The sequence below is a fragment of the Haliotis rufescens genome, unplaced genomic scaffold (genome assembly GCF_023055435.1).
Source record: "Haliotis rufescens isolate VD_foot unplaced genomic scaffold, xgHalRufe1.0.p SCAF_18, whole genome shotgun sequence".
Taxonomy (NCBI): Eukaryota; Metazoa; Mollusca; class Gastropoda; order Lepetellida; family Haliotidae; genus Haliotis; species Haliotis rufescens.
In genome coordinates, this window is record NW_025963868.1 from 20,252,222 (window position 1) to 20,264,688 (window position 12,467).

The 12,467-nt window shown below is 45.0% G+C and overlaps 2 protein-coding genes across 7 annotated transcripts in view; one reads left to right on the forward strand and one right to left on the reverse strand.

Moving 5' to 3' along the window:
- The window catches only part of LOC124148000, a 261,572-nt gene that overhangs the window by 141,540 nt on the left and 107,565 nt on the right, over positions 1–12,467 (reverse strand). The gene's annotated exons all lie outside the window — the stretch shown is intronic.
- The window catches only part of LOC124147998, a 434,301-nt gene that overhangs the window by 42,553 nt on the left and 379,281 nt on the right, over positions 1–12,467 (forward strand). For 3 of the 4 annotated variants that reach the window (XM_048398395.1, XM_048398387.1, XM_048398385.1), the window contains exon 2: positions 8,824–8,856. The gene's annotated coding sequence lies outside the window, so the exon portion shown is untranslated. Of the gene's footprint in view, positions 1–8,218; positions 8,857–12,467 lie in introns of those variants that run through there. The other variant, XM_048398386.1, reaches the window with a different exon arrangement.

Below are 12,467 nucleotides of genomic sequence, written 5' to 3' on the forward strand. Positions count from 1 at the left end.
CCCCAGTGTATGTGGCCAGTGTCTGTCTCCCAATACTCCAATGTATGTGCCCAGTGTATGTGCCCAGTGTATGTCTCCCAATACTCCAGTGTATGTGCCCAGTGTATGTGCCCAGTGTATGTCTCCCAATACTCCAGTGTATGTGCCCAGTGCATGTGCCCAGTGTCTGTCTCCCAAATACTCCAATGCCTGTGTCCAGTGTATGTGCCCCAGTGTCTGTCTCCCAATACCCCAGTGTATGTGCCAAGTGTATGTGCCCAGTGTCTGTCTCCCAATACTCCAGTGCCTGTGTCCAGTGTGTGTGCCCAGTGTCTGTCTCCAAATACCCAGTGCCTGTGTCCAGTGTATGTGCCCAGTGTCTGTCTCCCAATACTCCAATGACTGTGTCCAGTGTATGTGCCCAGTGTCTGTCTCCCAATACCCCAGTGTATGTGCCCAGTGTCTGTCTCCAAATACCCAGTGCCTGTGTCCAGTGTATGTGCCTCAGTGTCTGTCTCCTAATACTCCAGTGCCTGTGTCCAGTGTATGTACCCAGTGTCTGTCTCACAATATTCCAATGCCTGTGTCCAGTGTATGTGCCCAGTGTCTGTCTCCCAATACCCAGTGCCTGTGTCCAGTGTTTGTGCCCAGTGTCTGTCTCCCAATACCCAGTGCTTGTGTCCAGTGTATGTGCCCAGTGTCTGTCTCCCAATACCCAGTGCCTGTGTCCAGTGTATGTACCAAGTGTCTGTCTCCCAATACCCAGTGCTTGTGTCCAGTGTATGTGCCCAGTGTATGTGCCCAGTGTCTGTCTCCCAATACCCAGTGCCTGTGTCCAGTGTTTGTACCTCTGTGTCTGTCTCTCAATACTCCAATGCCTGTGTCCAGTGTATGTGTCCAGTGTCTGTCTCCCAATACTCCTGTGTATGTGCCCAGTGTCTGTCTCCAAATACCCAGTATATGTGCCCAGTGTATGTGCCCAGTGTCTGTCTCCCAATACTCCAATGCCTGTGTCCAGTGTATGTGCCCAGTGTCTGTCTCCCAATACCCCAGTGTATGTGCCCAGTGTATGTGCCCAGTGTTTGTCTCCCAATACTCCAGTGCCTGTGCCCAGTGTATGTGCCCAGTGTCTGTCTCCCAATACCCCAGTGTATGTGCCCAGTGTATGTGCCCAGTGTCTGTCTCCCAATACTCCAATGCCTGTGTCCAGTGTATGTGCCCAGTGCATGTGCCCAGTGTCTGTCTCCCAATACTCCAATGCCTGTGTCCAGTGTATGTGCCCCAGTGTCTGTCTCCCAATACCCCAGTGTATGTGCCCAGTGTATGTGCCCAGTGTATGTCTCCCAATACTCCAGTGCCTGTGTCCAGTGTATGTGCCCAGTGTCTGTCTCCCAATACCCAGTGCCTGTGTCCAGTGTATGTACCCAGTGTCTGTCTCCCAGTACTCTAATGCCTGTGTCCAGTGTATGTACCAAGTGACTGTCTCCCAATACCCAGTGTATGTGCCCAGTGTCTGTCTCCCAATACCCTGTGCCTGTGCCCAGTGTATGTGCCCAGTGTCTGTCTCCCAATACCCAGTGCCTGTGTCCAGTGTGTGTGCCCAGTGTCTGTCTCCCAATACCCAGTGCATGTGTCCAGTGAATGTGCCCAGTGTCTGTCTCCAAATACCCAGTGCATGTGTCCAGTGTATGTGCCCAGTGTCTGTCTCCCAATACTCCAATTTCTGTGTCCAGTGTATGTGCCCAGTGTCTGTCTCCCAATACCCAGTGCCTGTGTCCAGTGTATGTGCCCAGTGACTGTCTCCCAATACCCAGTGCCTGTGTCCAAATGTTTGTCTGTGACCTTGTCTGTATCGTGTCCAGTTGTCTGTGTCCTGTTGTATTTATCCATCCGTTGCTCTATTGCTTAAATAAAGCCGAAGCGACATAAACCCACTCTATTTATCCAGTCCGTTATCCCACTGCGTGCGTACTTGCGTAGGGGGTGGGTGGAGATGGATCTGTGTGGGAATAGAGGGGTGGGGGCGATTGCTCCTTTTGCATAAATATAAACTACGGGATACCTCGGAAGTGATGCTGCATAAATCAACATGTTCTCGAAATCGTGTCATCGCTCAGTACTATCGGGATTTTGTGAGATATTTCTTTTCGACTATGAGAGATTATGTCAGGAAAATAAGCATTCAGCGTTGTGTCGTCTGCTTCACTGTGGAAATGGGTAGGAATACCATGGACACGCCTTACAGGGGCTCTTCACCGCTCACGCCACACGGTCAAAGTAGTTCCGTCATTTTCAATCAACGGTTAGGAAATGACCAATGACAGTCGTCCGTTTGCCAAACCGCATTGCGAAAAGGGCGGTACAAAGTAGTCCGCGTGGGAAAGTAGTGCGACCCAGAAATTGCGCTCCACTGTCCCAGTTTCGTCCTTGTGCCGACTTAACAAGCGAGCGGTATTGATCGACTCACTTCGTTGCTCCAGCCGCATAGCGTGAGAGACGTGCGAGGAAGTCGGCTCCACGAGATCTCGTCGGCGGAAAGAGAAGACAAACAGGACTGTTTAGATCGAAAATGTTGTTCTTTCCTACGCGTATGTGTGTCTTCACTGACATGTTCTCTGCACTCCACATGAACATCAGTATATGGTAGACTTTGTTTTCACAAAAAGTATAACCTCGTATTTCACATTTATTAAATGTGTAGGTTAAGTTTATACGTGACGAATACAGTTGGAATTCTACTGAACTGTTTAATCCGTTATTTACCTGGGTAAACAAGGTATCTGTTTATGGTGACGTATGTAATATCATGTTGTGTGGTGCTTTTCAAGCACCTACTTCAAAAGGCCAGTTAATACACAAAACTGCAACATACTGTTATATGCATGGCACAGCACAAAGTCATCTTTGTCCAAAGTACATCCCTGAATATTGTTATAAAGATTAAAGTAAACAATGCAGCAAAGATGGTTTGGCTCATCCTTACTCAGGGCCCTTGCCCCTTCTACACGCAGGCCAGACAGTCAGCCCAGTCGAACCTAGTTTTCGGAGAATGTGAAGACTCCCCAACACTGCAGCCTTCCGCATTACCCAGATTGCCAGAAGGGCTGTATTCCTGGCAGCAAAGCCGAGTACTCTCCCAATGTCAGTCAACAGATTGGGAGGTACCAAACCAAAGGCACCGAGAACAATGGGGAGTCGGACAACTTGGTACTTGGGATGCATGCGTGATGGTTCGAAAGTGAGGTCTGCATATTTGTCATGTTTTTCCTGAATCTTGTCAATCATGTTAGTGTCAATAGTGACAGAAAATGCAATGATATAAATGATTTCATTGGATTTATCAAAAAGGACAAGATCAGGTTGGCCTAAATAGGTCTGAGGCTGTACGGGCCTATTCCAAAGACATTTGTACTTATTATTTTCCATGACGCCCTCTACATATTCTGGGTCGTACCATGTATGGACCTCTGTGTCAAAACCACAAGCATTGCGAAGACGGTAATAAAATGATCGAGCCACTCCATCAGTTAAAATACTGTATTTGTGTCAATGCTGGCCATCCACTGACAACGTGTTGGGCAGTCTCATTAAATTCATTGCATAATCTACTTTCATATATACATTTTTATGCAAAATCACACATTGACGGTTTCGTGTGGGAAGTGACTGGTTATTGTTATTGTTATTGTTGTTGTTGTTGTTGTTGTTATTATTATTATTATTATTATTACAATCATTTTCATCTGAAAATGAAAAATGCAGCAATTTTCGAGCTTAACGGTGGATAAATAGTCTATAATAAAGGAATAATCTTGCCATAAAGTAACAAATCGTCATTCAAAATGCTTTTCAGTCAGGGCATCATTCATAAAATGATAAAAAAAATTCCTCATTGAGCTTTTACATGTTAGTGGTGTAGAATAGGTCTTCAGCAACCCATGCTTGCCGTAAAAGGCCGTCATATAGCTTGAATATTGCAGAGTGCGGCGTTAAATAACAAACAAACAAGTGTTACATGTTAGTAACAACACAGTTTGCACGATCTACATAATATAGCTCCGTATATAAATGAGCCACTTGTAAAACTTGTATTTATTTACTAAAATGAAGGTTTATTTGATGAAATATTTAAAAGTATATTTGAGTGAGAGGATGCTGTTTGCGCTGTTGACATGGCGACATGTTAATAATCGAATCCCAGCAAGGCAAACCAGTGGTTGAATAGCGTGAGTGTCGAACCACGCAATCGGGGCATGATGACTCACAATGTTTGTTTTTTGGTTTGTGCGTTTGTTGTATAACTCGGCAATATTCCAACTATATGACGGCGGCCTGTAAATAATCAAGTCTGGACCAGACAATCGTGTGATCGATACTGCGAGCAAGGATCCACACCGTCGGGACGCCGCCATCAAGCAAGTCACCGAGCCTGACCACCCGGTCCGTTTGATCGCCCCTTACGACCAGCACAGGTTGGTGGGGACCGGTTACACCCGGGATCCCCATGGGGCCGACTCTAAATGGATCAGATAAGAAACTGTGACCATGAGATCCTCATTTATATCGACTTTTAGGACTAGCTTGGTGGACTTGTGACCTTCTGTACCGTAGTCCCCAAAGGCTGAAATATCGCGTGAAGAAAGTATGAAAACAGTGTTCATGAAACACATCGTGCTAACTCGAGGAATAATGAAAGTAACGTGATAGATAGATAGTGCACAAAGGAGGTTAAAGAACACCCGATGTTTTCATGACTCTATCTTTGCTAATGGTATTGCAACACACACAGCCTTCCAGTTGTGGACAGTTAATCATTTGTTTTGAGCAGGAAATGTACACAAACGTTTCTAATGTCGGCGTATATTCATGTCCTTCCACCACATAATGTGAAAATACAAATAGCGTTATTGTTTTCAGTAACAAAATGACACACTTTTAGGATTCGTTTTACTAACTGTAACTCTCCCATCATGACAACAGGAGTGTGGGAAGGACTTGTTGGCTAATTTTGTGTGTGACCGTACTGCAGTTGTGTGTCTATATAGCCATTCTTATTTACATGACTTGTTTTAGTTCAAGCTCGCCCAATCTTCTCACTCTCCCAGTCACAAATCCCTCCACTCACTCTCCCAGTCACAAATCCCTCCACTCACTTTTTCAGCCACAGACTCCAACCACTCACTCTCCCACCAACAAACCCGTCCGTTTGCACCCCAAAACTCTCCCACCCACAAACCCGTCCGCTCGCAGCACAACAGTCTCACACCCACAAACCCGTCTGCTCGCACCCCAATACTCTCTCCCATCCACAAACCCGTTCGCTCGCACCCCAACACTCTCCAATCCGCAAACCCGTTCGCTCGCACCCCAACACTCTCCCTCCCAAAAACCCGTCCGCTTGCACCCCAACAGTCTCCCTCCCACAAACCCGTCCGTCCGCACCCCAATACTCTCCCCCCCCACAAACCCGTCCGCTCGCACCCCGACAGTCTCCCACCCGCAAACCAGTTCGTTCGCACCCCGACTCTCTCCCTCCCACAAACTCGTCCGATCGCACCCCAACACTCTCCCACCCGCAAACCCGTCCGCTCGCACCCCGACACTCTCCCACCCACAAACCAATCCGATCGCACCCCAACACTCTCCCACCCGCAAACCCATCCGCTCGCACCCCGACACTCTCCCTCCCACAAACCCGTCCGTTCGCACCCCAACACTCCCTTACCCGCAAGCCCGTTCGCTCGCAACCCACAACTCACCCACCCATAAACCCGTCCGTTCGCACCCCAACAGTCTCCCTCCAACTAACCAGTCCGCTCGCACCCCAACAGTCTCCCACCCGCAAACCCGTCCGCTCGCAACCCACAACTCACCCACCCACAAACCCGTCCGTTCGCACCCCAACAGTCTCCCTCCAACTAACCAGTCCGCTCGCACCCCAACACTCTCTCACCCGCAAGCCCGTTCGCTCGCAACCCACAACTCACCCACCCATAAACCCGTCCGTTCGCACCCCAACAGTCTCCCTCCAACTAACCAGTCCGCTCGCACCCCAACACTCACCCACCAATAAACCCGTCCGTTCGCACCCCAAAACAATCTCCCTCCCACAAACCAGTCTGCTCGCACCCCAACCCTCTCCCATCCACAAACCCGTCCGCTCGCACCCCAACAGTCTCCCTCCCACAAACCAGCCCGCTCGCACACCAATACTCTCCCTCCCACAAACCAGTCCGCTCGCACCCCAACACTCTCCCTCCCACAAACCAGTCCGCTCGCACCCCAACACTCTCCCTCCCACAAACCCGTCCGCTTGCACCCTTACATGTTCTCCCACCCCAAGACTCTCCCACCCACAAACCCGTCCGCTCGCACCCTAACCCTTTCACACCCACAAACCCGTCCGCTCGCACCCTAACCCTTTCACACCCACAAACCCGTCTGCTCGCACCCCAACACACTCTCACACACACAAGCCCGTCCGCTTGCACCCTTACATGTTCTCCCACCCACAAACTCGTCCGCTCGCACCCCAACCCTCTCACACCCACAAGCCCGTCCGCTTGCACCCTTACATGTTCTCCCACCCACAAACTCGTCCGCTCGCACCCCAAAACTTGCCCACCCATAAACCCGTCCGTTCGCACTCCAACACTATCTCACCCACAAACCCGTCCGCTCACACCCGAAAACACTCTTCCACCCACAAACCCGTCCGCTCGCACCCCAACACACTCTCCCACCCACAAGCCCGTCCGCTTGCACCCTTACCTGTTCTCCCACCCACAAACTCGTCCGCTCGCACCCAAAAACTCACCCAGCCATAAACCCGTCCGTTCGCACTCCAACACTATCCCACCCACAAACCCGTCCGCTCACACCCGAAAACACTCTCCCACCCACAAACCCGTCCGCTCGCACCCCAAAGCAGTCTACCACCCACAAACCCTTACAAGCTCTCACACTGCCACAGCGTCTGCGTGTAACGTGTGGTAGCGATAACTGAAGATGACAGGCACGGCGCACATGCGAGGCAGTCACGAGAAGGTTGACATGCGGCTGAATGAATGTCTCAGCATTATCAAATGACCTTCACCTAGGGAAAGCAACATCACATTTTTGTGCACATGTACCAGTCGGAATATGACTAGCTTTTCTTCATCCAGTACAACTATAAAATGTTGTACCTGTAGACTAATATAAAAAACCCTAAATATTTCACTAATAGTTAAAATAATATGATTTCGAGCCGATACAGTGACTTTATCCAAGTCGCGAAATGACTAGGGCAGGTAACTCTAAAACAACAAAGAACTCAAACATAATCACCGTTATGTTCAGTATGCTATTTTATGTGGTTTGAATATAATGTGCATCTCTAAACAGCCTAGCCCTTACGCAATCAGCACGGAAGAGCCTACTCTGGGCTGATACATTGCTGCCTTGTCGTTCACAGTTTCTCGGTTGTTTCCGGAGGTGAACGGAAATGGCCGAATTATTCCGATGTAAATTCGGAATGAGAAAATCAATCGGCAGCCCTTGCTGAATTGTGAATGAGAAAGGGGACGGCTTTCGTAATTATAGCAAACTGCCTTCCAACTTGTAATTACTCAAACAGAACAAATTACAGATAGAGCGACTGATGTTTTGCTTTGTAGACCTGTAAAACATAGTGGATGCAACCCATTGTATTGATAAAATGCAGTGCCTCCTCGCTATACTGGGGACTGATAGCAAACCTTATTTCCCCTTTATTACGCTGTGCGGGGGATGGATAGAAAACCTATAATGTATCCATTATAACGCTGCCAGTATCACTCCAGCAGGGTTGTTAGTTTGTACTGCGATAATTCTGTGCTTTCTTACTTTGACACGCAAGTCGAAATGAAGCAATATATGATCAAAATATATTTTTTAATGATTTCTAAAATACCATTTCATTTAAATCAGATTAAAATTTTTTTCAATTCTATGAATAGGGTTGTAGTTTGTCTTATACATTGAAAAAAGTAAACTATACTGAAGCATTGCCTCACACTTAACACCCTTGTGATACATTCAGGGGTATAAAACGATAGCTTTTCCTGGGGTTTGTCTTGAATGCCACATCAATATGACGACGACAATACCACTCCTGTGTCTTGTAAGCAATACCACGGCAAAATGACGACGACAATACTACTCGTGTATCTTGAAGGCAATACCACGGCAATATGACGACGACAATACCACTCGTGTATCTTGAAGGCAATACCACGGCAATATGACGACGACAATACCACTCGTGTGTCTTGTAAGCAATACCACGGGAATATGACGACGACAATACCACTCGTGTGTCTTGTAAGCAATACCACGGCAAAATGACGACGACAATACCACTCGTGTGTCTTGTAAGCAATACCACGGCAATATGACGACTACAATACCACTGGTACGTCTCCAAGGCAATACCACGGCAATATGACGACGACAATACCACTGGTACGTCTCCAAGGCAATACCACGGCAATATGTCAGCGACAATACCACTGGTACGTCTCCAAGGCAATACCACGGCAATGTGTCAGCGACAATCCCACTGGTCCGTCTCCAAGGCAATACAACGGCAATATGACGACGACAATACCACTGGTACGTCTCCAAGGCAATACCACGGCAATAAGACGACGACAATACCACTGGTACCTCTCCAAGGCAATACTACGGCAATATGTCAGCGACAATACCACTGGTACGTCTCCAAGGCAATACTACGGCAATCTGACGACGTCAATATGGAGACAATATCCACAACTTATCATATTATGGTATGTCCATTAAACTGTTTCTTTGTATTTTCAGATGACAAAATTAAAGATGGTTCACCAACCTGAGGTAAGAGAGACGTTAAGCATGCTTATATTGACACCAGTTAATTCATTTATTTACTGTTACGTTCACATGTAAATATAGTGTTCTATCATCAGTACAATCACATATACTTACATTGTTCTACAATGTTATACAGTGTTATTTGAATTTAACACACAAGTCAAAGTGTAGCAATAGATGTTTTTTTATTACAGCATGAAATTCTAACTTGATTCTTGATTCTTTATTCTTTTCTTTTTCTTGTTTCTTATGTACAAACATTAGACTGACTGTAACAGATAGAAAAGTATATGGCTTTTAAATTTCCTTAAGTTAACACATTTGCTTCCTAATACAGCAGTATTATACCAGGTTGGGCTTGTTTACTTCACAAAGGCATGTTCATTTGATTGACAATAATGTAAATTACAGCACAAACTTGGACATTACTTAAAAATAGATTTGATTTCAAGAAAACCATTTCATTAAAATCAGCTTCAATAGATATTTTTTCAATCAATGAATAGGGTTGAAGTAGGTATTATGCTTATATTCATATAAAAAGGAATAGATAGAGAATTAAAATAGTGCATATACATATGTTTTAGTAAATGTTTGACTGTTTACATACATGAAATAACAATGCAAATACCAAATATGGCATGCCACATGCTAAATTGTGTCCAGAAGGCGGATGTTTTTAAGTTTGGAGGATACGTCTTTTTCTTATCTTTGAACAACAGCAAGTCTTTTGACCAAAGCTGATTTTGATCATAGTTCGATGAGCTCGTATCAAGTTTTACACAATCGGCCATTATAATTTGTTTATTTTGTGCTCTTGATCATGTCAGAAGTCGACAACTTGCAAGCATTGAAGGAAAACAGCTGGTTATCAACCAATTGAACATATTATGTTTCATATAAAATATGTCAGTTACATATGTATTTTACAATGTGACGTTTCCAGTGGGCCAATCTGAACCCTTATCTCTCCTCGGCCCTTGTCCAAAACCATCCAGATATTTGCTAACCCTTCAGTCACTATATGCACGTGTCATGCCACCTGTTCTACACCACTCCACTGTACAAAGCATGTGTTTGCACGTGCAGATTAAGAAAATCTCCCTGCACGTGCACTGGTCACATGACATGCAAACGCAGGTTAGCTCGTGCACACCACGAAGCGAAGGTAAACATAGGACTATTGACTATAACTCAGCCATATCTTGATTTTGGTTCACTTCATCAGTCAAGATCGGTATAGGTCAGTAATGGTCAGTTGTAGTCAATATCGGTGCCACGCACGTACGTCTTCATTATGAAACTAGGAAAGAGTAACCTGGCTGTTCGCGTTTCATCGTGATCCGACGGCGACGATGTTGTTCATACCATCAGTCACCGGTTTGTGTGGAATCCAGTGTATCCAGGCTGCTGTGATATAGCTGGACAAACCGGATTGGAGTTATCAGTGTCGATTGACGCTGATATTTGCTGTCTTTGTGGCAGTCAATTGAAATCCACTCAATCATTTTCATCCAAACTGACACTTAATGAAAGAACAAAGACGCCACGTTTGGGACAGAATTAAATTTAACTGAAAACCCCAAGACCAAAGTCACAATGATGAAAGCATACTCATTTCACTTTTCTTTATGAAATATACAAATTGAATTTGAAATTAACCACATAGAGTAATAATGTCCTACTTTGATACATTGCTTGACCACTGATCAAACACTGACCATTGCAATGAAACAAAATAGCACGGTAGCATGCAAATCAACGTACTTAATCATATATCCCTCAAATGGAGAATAAAAATTCTTCGATATCGTCCCTTGAATCTGTACTTCGGTTTACCATGTCAAATTGTCTCGTCTCACAACTGTCGTGAGATTATAGTTTTATAGCAAGGCAACAAGCAATTTCGTTACGCAGTTTTGACATTTATTTAATCATTTTAATTCTGAGGAATACAGTGTATCCTGTATAAGGTCACACATGCGCGAGACGTCAATTGGGGTCACAGACAGGGTTAAAACATACATGTATATGTTACAAAGCTGGCAATACATTCATTCTAATCTTGAAAAAAAAAATGTAAGTTGATGCAAACTCATCATTTTATCCCGGTTTTATGTGATATAGATGTTCCTTGTTCCATGACCTGCAACAACGTGAAGGGATTCACGTGTCAACCACGGGGTGTAGGAGAGTTTACAAAAAGTCATTTTCGGTTAAATATTTGTGCGTGACAATCAGATATACCTTGTGGGTGCCATCATATTTTGGTATGGGACACTCGAAGTGTAAACAGTCAACTGTAACGTGACAAGCCGGCACATCAAACATTATTACATCACACTATACTGTGCATGCATGTATTGGAATTTACAAGGAGGCATCTGGACAAGCGGATGGCTATACTTAATGAGTCATGTTCTTTTAAAAAATTCTACATGAACAATTCACACATATGTTTGACTATTAAACACTTCTTGGACTCTGGTAAGTTAGAGTGACTACATGAAACGTCCCCCATCTAGATTGTAGTTGTAACATAACAGAACCTAGCCGAGGCAAACCAGTGGTTGAAATAATGAACAACGTCCCTAGACGTCGGGCACGATTACACAAAGTCACAAAGCAAGACCACCCGACCCCCCTTCAAGCTCCCTTCCCATCTCATTAGCACACACACACACACACACACACACACACACACACACACACACACACACACACACACACACACACACACACACACACACACTGATATACACATACTCACACACACCCTCTCTCTCACACACACACTCATACACACACCTCCATATCCACACATCAACATACACACAACAGCACCAAACCACACACACACACATTGTTTTCCATTCACATATAGCGCACTGCGACGCTAAAATTATGACACAATAATGAAACGTCAAAATCAACGTCGATTCTGACTTTACAATAGTTGTTCAACATAAGGTAAGCTTTTCAATATTACGATAACACCAACTGAATGTATCATTAACTAGTCTCCGTCGTAGCCAACCAAATGCGAGCTCTTAACGCGACTTCAACACCCGATCCCGCTTGGATAATACACAACTATCTCTGTCCTTTTATATCATTTTATCACCAATCCCTCGATTCAGTGGACACGTATATCACCTCCCTGTTCAGTAATCACACTATGATATACATGTTTAACTAACCATGCCAGGGTTATAATGACACCTCGTTGTATGGTAATGTCATGTTATCAGTCATGCTGTGATAAAATGTCCCATGTCGTATCTGCGATAATTATGTCTAACTTCAAAGAAAAACCTCAGGCGCGTAACCATGATGTATATGACGCCGAGTGTTTCATGACGTTAAAAATGCATAAACCTGCGGTTGTCTCCTTTCATGGGAAGCTATTCATGCAAGGAATTTTAAAACGTCATCTCGGTTTGCTTAAGTTTTGACAAGTTAGTCTTAGTTGATAGGTCAGAATAAGAAAATAATTTACCTTTTATCGTTTTAAAAATAATTACTGTACATTTCAGAAAAGTATTACACAAAAAGTTGTTTGTTTGAGGACCACAGTTTAATTGACATTTTCTTCTGTTTGGCGGTGTCGCCAT